General features: G+C 39.5%; 1 long non-coding RNA gene across 10 annotated transcripts in view; it reads right to left on the minus strand.

Annotated features, from left to right (window-relative positions):
- The window catches only part of LOC114019526, a 784,643-nt gene that overhangs the window by 586,945 nt on the left and 183,886 nt on the right, over positions 1-13,812 (minus strand). For all 10 annotated transcript variants that reach the window (XR_006288645.1, XR_006288643.1, XR_006288641.1 and 7 more), the window contains one exon: positions 10,946-11,075. This is a non-coding gene — a long non-coding RNA (uncharacterized LOC114019526). The remainder of the gene's footprint in view (positions 1-10,945; positions 11,076-13,812) is intronic.

The following is a 13,812-nucleotide window of genomic DNA, read 5'->3' on the forward strand; positions in this document are numbered from 1 at the left end:
CTGAAACGTGGCCGGTTTCAGAGTAGCAGCCGTGTTAGTCTGTTTCCGCAAAAAGAACAGGAGGACTTGTGGCACCTTAGAGACTAACAAATTTATTTGAGCATAAGCTTTTGTGAGCTACAGCTCACTTCATCGGATGCAACATTTTTAGTAGCAATCAAGACGTCCAAACAACTGAATCGTGACTCCCAAGAAAAAATGGTGACCCATTCAGAAATCTGTTCATTTTCCAAGTTTCTACTTCTCTATTCCTGAAAAAGAGTTTTTTGTTTTTTTTTAAAAATTGTTATGAGGTTTTCCACCCTAATAGCTCAACCAGTTCAAAATCATCATTTTGGGGGAAAGGAGCAAGAAGGAAGAAAGCCAGACCTCAATTACGGGTGGTGCTTCTTTTATCTGCTGATCTAGTAGGCCCTTACCAAGTGTGTCTTTCTTTCTCTTTCTTTCCACTTAAGTAGAAATTCTGCAGCTGTAGCAAAAAGCAGAACCTGACAGATCTCTCTTATTCCAAAAAAGGCTTTAGTCACTCTGCTATAGAGTATATAGTATTACATATATTTTTATGTAATTTAATGAAAAAGTCATTTTTACTATAAAAAGTGTCATAAGTAAAGGGTCAACCTCATAACAAAAAGACCAGGTTTGGGCTTCTTTAGCAAAACTACATGGGACTCGTGCCACATGCCTTGCTTATGATTTCTACTGCACTCCCTGCCCCTGCGTCATCACTGGGAAGTTTTAACATGCCCAGCAGTTACAGCAGTAATAATGAGCCAATGCTAATTGCAAACCTTAAGTGACTGGATTACACCATAGGCAAGAATGAGGGGGGGGGGTGGTGGAAACGGGTGTCTCTGATCTACCTGAAGTATTTAAAGTGGAGTCCCAGCAGGAACAGGGGTTGCACTCATATAGCAATGGAAAAGTAGATCCTAAAATATGCTTTTTACATCCAACACATTCACACTTATTCTAAGACAAACAATTAACATTAGTTTGCCAGCACTGCCCTTGTTTCCTCATATGGATAAGTTTTCAATGTTTTTATAGCTCACCGCTCATTATATTTTGCTCATTTGCAAGTATTAAACGATCATCTGCATAGAGATGATGGTGAGCATAATATAAGAGTAATATTCATAGAAGATAAAACACAGTGGGTAGTGGATTCTAATAAAGAGCCAATGAGGCTTGGCTGACCCTTTTATCAGTAAAAAGAAAAGGAGTACTTGTGGCACCTTAGAGACTAACCAATCTATTTGAGCATAAGCTTTCATGAGCTACAGCTCACTTCATCGGATGCATACTGTGGAAAGACATCTGTGGAAAGACATGTATGCATCCGATGAAGTGAGCTGTAGCTCACGAAAGCTTATGCTCAAATAAATTGGTTAGTCTCTAAGGTGCCACAAGTACTCCTTTTCTTTTTGCGAATACAGACTAACACGGCTGTTACTCTGAAACCTTTTATCAGTGTGAACCGGCTCTGGCTTCTAAATTAGGGCTCACCATACTTTGTTGTACTCTTTCTGGCTACTTCAAAAAGAATAATCACAGCAAAATAATTGGAACATGAACAGCAATATAAAGGGGTGCAAACTGACTAGTGTTTCTATTCTTTTTATCATAGGGTTTATTAAGAGCCTAACCGATCACAACTGGGCCACTAAAACAGTATAATAAAATTACAGACAATTTAATGTAAAGGCTTTTTTTAAGTAGTAAATTTTAGTTTTGGGGTGTTTTAATGCACCCATATCTTCAGCCAGTGGGCTTTTACACCACCAGTCAGATGCTATTATTGAACAGGACTGTAAGAAATGTGCATTCAGGGGTCAGTTCACACAAACTCAATACAGGAGTTGCCATGGGAAGGAAACTTCTAGTGTAATATCCAAGAATCACATCCCATCACCCCTACTAGCCCTGAAGACATGGGCTATGTCAGACTTTACTTTTGATGTCTTGTGTGTGTCTTGGGGAGGGGAGCCTGACCACTTGTTCCATCCTGGGGACATATGGCCCTCCCTGCTCTACCTTGGGTCCTCAAACAGTACCAAGATGGCTGCTATTCCCAGCAGGAGAGTTGCCTGGTATGGAACGCTGTCTCTCCCAAACCTTTCCAGGGTCTTTGGAGTCAGTACACCTTGCCCACTTGCTTCCCACTATATAGCAAAGAAGCACTGTAGTTGTCAGCCACCTTCCAGACTGGGCTCAGCACCACAGATACCCTGTAATCCTTAACATGGCTGCTACAGAATGATTAAGGCAAAGAGTCCTAGGGCTTCTCTTCTTTACATTCTAGTTTCAAGGAATTATGGGTATCTGTCCCTGAGCTCACTAGAGCACCACTCTGGCTCTTTCTTCACATTTGTTTTCCTGTTTATGAGGAAAGATTATCCGCTTTTACACTCAGGGAGGTAATGACTGATAGCAGGTTGTCCTCTGTCTCCTTCACCACCATCCTTAGATATGTACAACAAACAGGTTGGGGAGTGAAGATGTAGTAAGTAACCCAGCATCCCACAAAAGACCACAGCAGGAGGCTTCTGGTTTTAGGACTGAGTGAGAAGAGTATAGGCCACACACATTTCTGTCCCCAAAGACAGGCATGGAGCGGGCATCACAACTTTGCAGCTAAACATAACTCCATCACAACTTTGCAAATGGTGGAGCTGATATTCACTGATAAAAGAGGATCTGAATCCATTCTGATTTCAAGGTGGAGGGGTTGGATTCTAGGCAAAGTGTTTACAGAGCCCTACTGCTGAACTTTGCATGCCAGTTTTATAACCTGGTTTGTGGTGATCTATTATGATTAAAGAGACAACGGCTGATGTGAGTATTGGCCTTCGTTAGCAAATCAACTGAACGCTGACACTAGGAAAGCCATATGTGCATATTCCTGTAGCTACATGCGTACAGTAATTATGGCATAGGTTAGCAGTAACACATGCCTCAGGTACTGTACTTGGTCAGGCATGAGGCTCACAGAATACCTCTGGTTAAGACTTCAAACTCCAGAGTGCCTTATTGCTCAGACAAAACTGGCAGTCTATTTTGTAAATGTATATAAGATTCTACTAAAAAAAAACACTGTGTAGATACTTTACAGAATGAAATTTAGTTTATGGCAGGGAAACCAGAAACACAAATAAGAAAAACAACTTTAATTGATATTTTTCCTGTTTTGTTTGTAAGTGAATTAATTCCAAGGTAGATTTTTAAAGACTACACTGCATTTATACAAAAACGTGACAGTTTCCACTGAGATGCATGCTTTGCCCCAATCTCTGTTCACTTGGCAGGCAGTCTAGGGTAAGCTGGTACCACTCAGGGAGAAACAAGGGTTGCTTGATACAACAGAAATCAGTCCCTTAATCTTCCCTCACACAAGTAATCCTTACTCACGCAAGTCGTCCAGCTGCAATCATGTGATTAAGGATTGCAGGACCTTAATGCAATATGACCCATCTATAGCAATTCATAACAAAAAAATCAAGTTAATTCTTTCAATTCACAAATCTAAAGGGTTTTCAAAATGGGGCCATATTGAAAAGCTTCACAAAAGTGTATTTTTCTGAAAAGGTTCATTTCTATCTGAATGGCACTGACTGTTCAGCAGTTGTTTTTTAAGAGAGCTGGTTCTTGCAAGGTCTTTAATGCTACAATGTGACCTGGGAGGTCACAGATAGTTAATGTAATTATATTGCTTGATATATTATGCCATCTACGATTGTTTATATTAAAGTAGTGCTTAAGATGTTGCATAGACATATGGGAAGGCATGGTCCTAGTGAAGAGTTTACATTCTGTAAGACAAAAACCAGAGGAAGGGGTAGAAGAGCTACAACATACAAGGTTCTGTTCCCCTTCTCCTTCCACTGTAGCAATGCCCCTCAAGTCGTGTCCTCAAGTTCTTAGCTCATAAAATTTAAACCATTACTTCACAATGTTTCCGTGGTGGCATAGCAATTTCTGGAGGATACAGATAGGAAGCCTTCCCTGGTTGTGTTTAGGCCAGTGTTGCTCACTAAAGTTCTAGAGATTCTGGAGATACTTCGTGACACAACCTGTGCTATCCACTGTACTACCTACTTCTGAAAGGGAAGAACTGGGTCCACAGCTGGTGGAAACTGTCAGTGACTCCCCTGTGGAGGGCAATATCCCAGCTGCTATAAAGGAAACTGTGGCAGGCCCATTCCTCAGAAAAAAACATCAATTGATAACAATGTGGCCAAATATCATCCAAGATCTAATCTTCCATTCCTGATTGATTATTGACAAGTTTGTGGCCAACTCTCAGAGCACTTAAATGCCTCAAAAAGAAGAGGAGTACTTGTGGCACCTTAGAGGCTAACAAATTTATTTGAGCATAAGCTTTCATGAGCTACATAGTCACAAAAGTTTATGCTCAAATAAATTTGTTAGCCTCTCAGGTGCCACAAGTACTCCTTTTCTTTTTGCAGATACAGACTAACACGGCTGCTACTCTGACACCTTAAATGCCTCAATTATCCTTGTTTCTTGTCAGTCTGAGTACAGCCCAGAAAATGACCAGTCTCTCCCTAGCGATGGATGGCCATGCCAATATATTAGATCTGTCCATACCTTGTACAAAGTGGTTCATGTGGAGCCAGGAGCCAGTGAGAAGCAGGGGGAGGCTAAGACAGGCGCAGGCTGGAGAAGATAAGGTTAGAAGGGATCAGACTTGTGGGATGGACAGGGTCAAATGGAGAGCACACTCTCCTCTAGAACTTGGAGCTGAATCTAGGATTCTGAGTCTCAATATTCCTTTGCTATCAGCAAAAATCTGTGACATGCGCTAGCAAAGTGTGTGTCTCATCCGAGTGGCACATCCACTCAAGTAACAACAATTGACTACTGCTACCAGTTATTCTTTTACCTCAAGTGGCAGAGGTCCAAATCCTGATGATGACCCAATCTGGGGGTCAATATGAGAGAATTTGTTTTTTCATTCTACTTTAAAAAAAACTAGGAAATTACAGTGACTGGTTGGATCACAGAAACCCACTGGGGGCTGCCAACTGATATGCCAAGACTACTTCTGCCCCTGCTTTCTTGCCCTGGCAGCTTGGGACTTCAGTGCCCTCCCTGGTTTGAGCCAGACCCGCTAGCCTGCTGCAAACCCAGACCCAAGTCTGAACCACGTCCCCTAACAGCTGTCGGCTTAAACTGAAAGCAGCTTAAGAAGTGTTCCTGTCTTTAACACTCAGATGCCCAACTCCCAATGGGGTCCAAATCCCAAATAAATCTGTTTTACCCTGTATAAAGCTTATACAGGGTAAACTCATAAATTGTTCGCCCCCTATAACACTGATAGAGAGATATGCACAACTGCTTGCCCCCCGCCCAGATATTAATACATACTCTGGGTTAATTAATAAGTAAAAAGTGATTTTATTAAATACAGAAAGTAGGATTTAAGTGGTTCCAAGTAGTAACAGACAAAAAAAAGTGAATTACCAAGCAAAATAAAATAGAACACGCAAGTTTATGTCTAATACAGTAAGAAAACTGAATACAGATAAAACCTCACTCTCAGAGGTGTTCCAGTAAGCTTCCTTTTACAGACTAGTCTCCTTCTAGTCTGGATCCAGCAATCACTCACACCCCCAGCAGTTACAGTCCTTTGTTCCAGAACCCCAGCTACAAGATGAAATTTTGGAGTCACATGGGCAAGTCACATGTCCATGCATGACTCAGAACTTACAGGCAGCAGCCCTGGTTCACATGTTACCTTGAACATCCCCCATGCAGACTTCTTATGTGAATTGGAGCCTTCCAAGATCCACTGTCCGTTAAGTGATTGGGCAAATTCCTTTCTAAAGAAGCTGACCAAATCCCTTACTAAGGCTATTTAAAATCAAACAAGTATACAGCCAATATTCATAACTTCAAATACAACAGTGACACATGCATACAAATAGGATGAATATATTCAGTAGATCATAACCTTTACATAGATATGTTACATAGCATATGTAGCATAAATCATATTCCAGTTATGTCATATATATACACATTCATAAGCATATTTCCATAAAGCCTTATGGGGTGCACCTTCACAATTATATACAAAAAAATAAATTAAAAAGAACATTAAGGTTGCAAATCATCTCAAAATTTAGGAAATGGCAGAATTTAGGTTGTCAATGCAAACTTAATTCAGCCCCTTGTACGTATGCATAAGGATATAATTTTTAACATAACATAGTATTTTCCCATAGGACCCCCGTCTCATTCATTGCACAGGTGGACAGTGCCCAAAGAATAAATCAGAAACGTGTAGTGAATAAGGCAGTTATCTGTGGGAACTCTATCTCATTTGCTGCGAAGTCAGAAGGTGTGTACTGAATAAGGCAAGGTAGCGCAGGAAGAGGAAGGGCGGTTTCATGGTCAGTTGAAGTTAATGGGAAGTCTGCTCTGAATATATAAAGTGCTATACCTTACAAAGTACTCTTAAAAAAAAATTAGACCCAAAGCATCTTTTTGGGCACCAAGATCAGCAGGTGCTTTTGACATTACTCTCGCTGTGCCTCAGATCCCATCTGTAAAAGTGGAATAACAACCTTAACTCATGGGGGTAAAGGGGGGGCGGGGATTGTAAAGATAAATTCATTCCTATCTGTGAAGCACTCACATACTACAGTGATCAGCGCCACAAAAACTCCATGAGGAAATTAATAATTCTGCATTCAGTGCAGGGTTTGAAGAGTGTGCAGCAAATAAGGCATAGGGCCACACACTGAATGACAAAACAAAATATCAAATAGCTACCCATTCAGTAAGCCCTATCCATTCTGTGCACTGAATGAAATAGGAGCTTGTGATCATGTGATTAAAAGACTATCATAATGCATACACACAAGGGGCTGAATTAAGTTTGCTTAGGCAATTTCAGTTCTGGCACTTCTGAGTGCTTGACTTTGCAACATTAAAGTTCCTTTAACGTAATTTTCTTATCTGTAATTTAGGCATTATATAATTTACATTTCTAATGTAAAACCTAGACATGTATATGTGTATATAATTAATACATTAGTACATATTATACGCACCGGTGTGTACACTCGTGCATGTGCATAAATGTTAATTAGAGTAGTAACAAGGAGCAAGACCTGAGACTAATAAAAAGTTTAAAGAAAAGATTGTGTCCCCAATGCGCTCTTGCATTTGTAAGAAACTCTAGGAATACACACAGCTTCAGTAAAACCTCTCTTGTGGTGACTTTCTTTAGTTGCCCTAAGTTTTAAAGTAATTTCCAAACCTAAAACACTTGTCACCAGAATAGATGTAAATTAAACATACTAATTGCAAACAGAAATACACACACTTCACACATACTAAAGAAAATCTATGCTTTTAAATTATGGAGCCATAATGTACAGCAGTTGACCAGCAAGCCAGTTTTTTACCCACAGTCCTGAAAAATAGCTGAGAGAGGCTAATACTAACGTTTTCATTTTCATTTCAAACTCTGGTACCAATTCAGCTAATACCACACTGTATGATCTCATGCTGCTATAAGAGCCAAAAGTTTCACTTGAAATCTTTTCAATTATCAGATCTGGAAAGCTTTTCAATCACTTTAGTTTGAGAAGGATTACAAAAAACAAAACAAGACCAGAGATAAGAGGCCAGGGGCTTGAAACATTTATCACTCATCATACTCTTCCATCTGATGCTAGGTTAGCATCTTTACAGATTTAATAGAATTACCTACCTACCTTTTTTATGAAGAGATTAAACCCCAGAAAATTAAGAGCTGAATCTATGGGGTTAGCAATTAAAACCCAACAACAAGGGCATCGAATCCTTATGGAGTAGAAGGGCTAGAAATGGAAACATCCAGAGTAGAAGGGAGATTCCCAGCTTCCCATAAGGATATTTGCTTCTAGCTCTAGAAAACTCCAAAATATTGACTTTAATGACATTTTTGTGGATGAAAAAATTTAGGTAATTGTTTTTTAAAAAGTAGCAGGTTTTTTTTTTCTCCTCTAAGCCTTGTATAGTTGCATTCATACCACCTAAGGAACCTGGCTTTGCAGCTGGAGGGACACTAGTAGTAGTTCCACTGAAAAATTTCAAGCGCTCACGAAAACATTCCCAAAACAATTAAACATGTGGCACATGATTGTGTGGTGTAATGTAAAGATTTTACTGGCATTCATTATGAATGACCCACTCTGGCTACCCCAATCTCATGCTGATGATACCCTTAATACCATACCTCACCGATTGATATTCTGCCTATACAGAATGCCCACAAAGTGGTTATTGTTAAACGAGCAGTGGACCAGAAAGTTCCAAATATGAGCGTATCTGATATAATTACACAAGTCAGGACTCAATAACCAGTTGTTAAAATAATGTAACAAAAATCCTTTCATAAATCAATGGGCTGGGTCTTGGTCCCATTAATTCAATAGCAGTTTCCCCATTGACTACAACAGGAGAAAGAGCTAATACAGTAACTTTACTTAAAAAAACTAGACTGAAGTATGTATCCTGTAAAACTAAATTTAAATCTAAATCTTATCCCCTCCCCTCAAAAAACAAAACAAAACAAACAAACAAAACCAACCACGATCAAGCAGAACAGTAAAGGAATTTACTGTATGTTAGTAATTGTTTTTTTAAGTATTCTTGTAAAGTCTTTTGAAAGTCACCAAATGTACAAAACATTAAACAAGGCTCCACACAAATCTCGATTTTCAAATAATATCTCAAATCACTCAAGCTTGGGTATGTAGCTTCATAGATCGTGATGGGTTACCTGGATGGTATTATATGGTGTGTCCCTTGAAAAGGTACACAAAAATATAGAAAATACTATAGTTTCCATTGCCTTAACCATACCTAAATTAAGATATATTGTGTACATGTGGGTACAATAGAAAAATATTTTGATTTTCTCACTGTCTAGTTGGGGAAAGGTATTTAAATGCACACGTGACAAACTATATTAATCAAATTGTATTCTCCACCATCCAATAGTTTCTGCCATTTACTATATAGTGGTGGGCAGAAATCAGACACACTGAATCCTATCTCTTCACACCTTCTTTGGTACAAATCCCTTCTTTCTCATTAGCTAACATGCTTCCCTAGTGCAAAACCTGCTCTCCCACTACACCCTAAGGACGTCTATCCTTCTGTTCTCTCCTCCCTGTGCAGAAACCTTTATCTCTGGATCTTCTCCTCTACCTCCTATTCTCCTACATTCCCTCCACCACCAGCTCTAGAAGCACCTTCATTGCAACCTACTTTCAATTACAGCCCATCAGAAAACATTTTACAAAAATGGTTGTCACTTAACATCAAAACATAGTTCCAATAGAAATTTTCCCCACTCGCTCCATTCTCTACTACTGCATCCTTCCATCTCTCACCTGCTTCTAGAGAACCTAGATATGCTGGCCACCCACTCCCATTGCCTCTTTCCTGCACCCACCCAACTCCAGAGGCACAAACACAACATTGCCACCCATTTCCTTCTGTCGTCCTGTCCTGTCCCCTCACCCAGTTCCAAAGCTACTCCTTTCCCCCCTGTAACCTGCTCCTTCTCAGAACTTGCTTCCCTGCCACCACTGGTCTTCCCTAACACACCATCAGCTGCTTCCTCACTCAGCTTCCTTCCCCCACTTGGTTCAAGAGACCTCCTCATGGACTTCCTCCACAACACCACTCCACAAACATCTCTTGCCCCACCTATACCACCACTGCCACCTCTTTTACTTTCTTACATACTTTCTGGTGCATCATTTCCCTTCTGCCAATACTACACAAGCAGCAGCATCTCACTCTGCCTATGTGTGAAAGAAAACTGACCCCTCAATGGTTGAAAAAGCCTTCTCTGAACCTAAGCTGTTCTGGTGATGGCTGTACTAATGCGAGCGTGGGAAAGACTCATCCAAATTGCTAAAGAAACATGAAAGCTGTGCTGAATGGTTAACAGCACTACAGAGGAACCAGGAAAGACAAAATAAATATAAGCGTTAAAAATGTTTAAGTTCATATACCAATACTGCCAGCGGGTTGCTGGGCCTTGGTTTTACTAGTCCCTAATTATCAGCTGTCCTGCCACCATCCCACCATCCTTTCCTAACCAATCATAACCGCACAGTATTCAGAGCGTAGCTCCAAACGAAAATGCTCCAAACTGAACATATTTGAATTTGGGAAGTTTGGGTCCAAAACTTGAGTACAAGCCCATCTCTTCTCCTCTTTGAGCAGTTTGGTTTAATTTTTAATGACATATTTAGCTAAGGTGCATGCCTGAGGTAAGAATAATCAGTGTTAAATTTAAACCAGTGCAGCTGATATGGTTGTTGGAAGACTACCCACAACCTTGTATATGAAGAAGGAGGGGAGTAGAGAGACCAGAACAGCTTAAGAAGATCATTTTTGGAAATATCATCAGGAACTAGTTGAAAACACACACATGTAGCCCAGCTGCAAGACAGATAGATCCCTGACCAGTGCTAGCCTTTCTGATCTACTAATAAGCATATGCAAAAGTGTGATTGAACTCTACCTCCTACGCTCCACCCTGAGCTCTAGTGTGATTAGTTTTTTCTTAGGACTGATTCAAGAAAAATTTAAATTGTCAGTTCAACTTCTTTGATTTCTTAACAAATAAAAGCTACCCAAATTACAAAGAGTGCTGCGCTGAAGGGTGTTGGAAAGCTGAAATGCATGGGATTTATCAAAACCTCATGCCACTCTTTATAGAAACTCTCTTGTTACTAAAGAGGAAAAGTAAACTTTGAAGGTTGGTGCTTATAATTAAAGGGTGTGACTGCAATAGCTGAAGTTTCTTCTATTCCCATTTGAAACCATGAGAGTTATATCTTCCTGTTTTGACGACAGGCCTCCCGAAGAAAGGTCTGAGTTAATTATAAATTATCCCATTACTCACCCCAGGTGTCCCTCCTGGAGCAGGAAGGAACTACAGCACATAGTGCTAGATGTAAATCCTTTGATCACATACACAATCCCACTTCAGAAACATAAATCCTCCTCTTTCACTGTACTGACATGACTCATACCTGAAATGAAGAGAGAACAGGACACAAGCTCTCAGTAACCTTATGTCAATGGAAAAGTTAAAAAAAAAACATTTTAAACTAATTAGCCAAGTCCCCAGTATTTTCTCAATACAAATACTGAAGTCAAATGCATTTCTGTAATTAAGTTTCAACAGCCCTTGATAAACATACATTTATAGGAAAAAAACTACATATTTCAAGCTAAGTTCAGCTAAAATAGAATGTCCTGTTACATATTGCAGTCTGGACATTGCTTCAATTCAACAGAACTAGTGCAAAGTCTTTGTTAGGATCCCTTTCTTACAAAAACTTTCAAGAGCAGAAACATAACCAAGACTGTGCACTTAAGACAGGGCCTTAAAAATAAAATACATGTCCTACTTCCACACTGCAGCAGGAAGCCAAAATATGTCTATGAAACACAAATATACCCTTACAGTGGGTGTTTTTCTTGGTTTCTGCACCCTTTTGTAGTCTGTTAATTAATTGTATTTATTTATTTTAGTGCATCAGTTCCATAAAAATAGGACCAATGTGCTATAGACAAACAGAAGTGGCCATCCTTTAATGGTTTTAGATGCGCCAAAAGACAGATAGAATAACATGTCTCAAAACATTAGCCAGTTTCCATGCATTTCTTCCACAAGAGACGGCACATTTTTACTCTTTGTGAAGAGGAGAAAGACTTGCAAGCCAAATTGTAGAGGACTTGTGGCACCTTAGAGACTAACAAATTTATTTGAGCATAAGCTTTCGTGAGCTGCAGCTCACTTCATCGGATGCATGTAGTAGAAACTACAGTGGGGAGATTTTATATACACAGAGTACATGAAACAATGGGTGTTACCATACAGACTGTAACAAGAGTGATCAGGTAAGGTGAGCCATTACCAGCAGGAGAGCGGGGGAGACCTTTTGTAATGATAATCAAGGTGGGCCATTTCCAGCAATTGACAAGAACGTGTGGGGGGGGGGGGGGAATAGTTTTACTTTGTGTAATGACACATCCACTCCTAGTCTTTATTCAAGCCTAAATTAATTGTATCCAGTTTGCAAATTAATTCCAATTCAGCAGTCTCTCATTGGAGTCTGGTTTTGAAACAAGCCACATTGTGTCAACAACAGCAGAATTAACAGAGTCTGGAGTGTTCAGCAAGACTTATACCTAAGTAAACACTAATAAAAATAAAATAAATTAAATGTAGAACACACTAGCACAACAGAGAGCTGACCCACGAAGCATCCTGGCCTGTCTGGTAAGTAGCCTACATATAGTTTCCTGAGCTGGGAGACCAGATCTGTGATTGTTTTAAGTTCTCTGGCTTTTTTTTAAATATACATTGTTGGAAACCTGGGAACTCCAACTTCCCAATGATGTATAACAATATTTTCCAGCCCGACCAGTTCAGGCAGTATTAGACCTGAAAAAAAAAATCACATAATTCTGAATACTATCTATCCCCTACCTGCAATTCCAACCACATTTTAGTGACTGTTATCTTGAAAACCGATAGCAAAACCAACATTATTTGCTTACAGGGCACTTTCCTGAACATTTTTGTAATTATTGTTGAATTTGCACCATTACCAAGTACTACCATCTCAACTGCCTGCCAATAATCAAATTTGGTAACAAATCAACAACAGAACAAAAACTATGCCATGTTTCCCCAGCAGAATTAATTTTTACAAGTGTTAATGTGTATCCATATTTCCTGAACTGTGCTGGCTGTTTCCTTTTTACATTTTTTTAAACATTAAGTTTCTCATTCTTAATTTAAAGTCAAATTCTGCTTGGAGATGCACACTCACGCAGAACTCTTATGGATGCCAGCGGGAATTGCAAAATATATATATCTGAGGACAGAATTAGCCCAGACTATTTAAATAAAATAGTACATTTATAAACATTTATGTAGCTATGGCACAAGTAAGATCAGTAAATTAATATCAGAGTTTAGGGCCAGAAGGGGCCACCAGATTACTTAGTCTGACATAGGCCAGCATACATAGGCCAGCAACGCCATCCAGCTACCCACACACTAACCCAATCACTGAAATTAGACTAAAGTACTCCTGTCCCCAGGAGACTAAATCATTGTGTGTTACAGGCAGAGTTGGCGGGTAGGAAGGGTACACCAAAACCTGATGTGACAGATACTATTGACAGATGTTATTTTTCTTTACACACGCACACACACACACAATTTCACCTGAAAGAACACATGCAGTAAGAATTGGAAGAAAATAAACTTAAGTAAACATTCTTCTCTGAGATCACCAGAGCGTTAAGCGCATTTCTTTTAGCTCTTTGAACAATACAGTCTAAACCGCAGACGCTGAAGCCTGTCAGCTATGAAGTGTCCAAAGATTACACCTCAGCAACATACCCTTGAATCACATTCCAGTCCCACTTAATGATAGTAAAGTCAAAGAGAAGGTACTTTTGCTGAAAACACTGATGCCAAAAATGCCAGGGGAAAAATGTTTTCTACTGTGAGAAATCTTTCATTGGTTCTATCTAAGGACAAGAAACATAAATATCATTTTTATATATGATGATTAAAATGTCACAATTAGTTAAAGTCAAAGAGGTCTATTTAGCCTCCTGTATAGCACTGTCATGGTCTCTGCCCAAAATTAAAAGGCTGGGAGTTAAAAGAAACTGGTGAATTACAAGCTTTCGTATTAAAAAAACAAACAAACAACAACAAAAACCATGAACTAAGCAAATAAG

The sequence above is a fragment of the Chelonia mydas genome, chromosome 2 (genome assembly GCF_015237465.2).
Source record: "Chelonia mydas isolate rCheMyd1 chromosome 2, rCheMyd1.pri.v2, whole genome shotgun sequence".
NCBI lineage: Eukaryota > Metazoa > Chordata > Testudines > Cheloniidae > Chelonia > Chelonia mydas.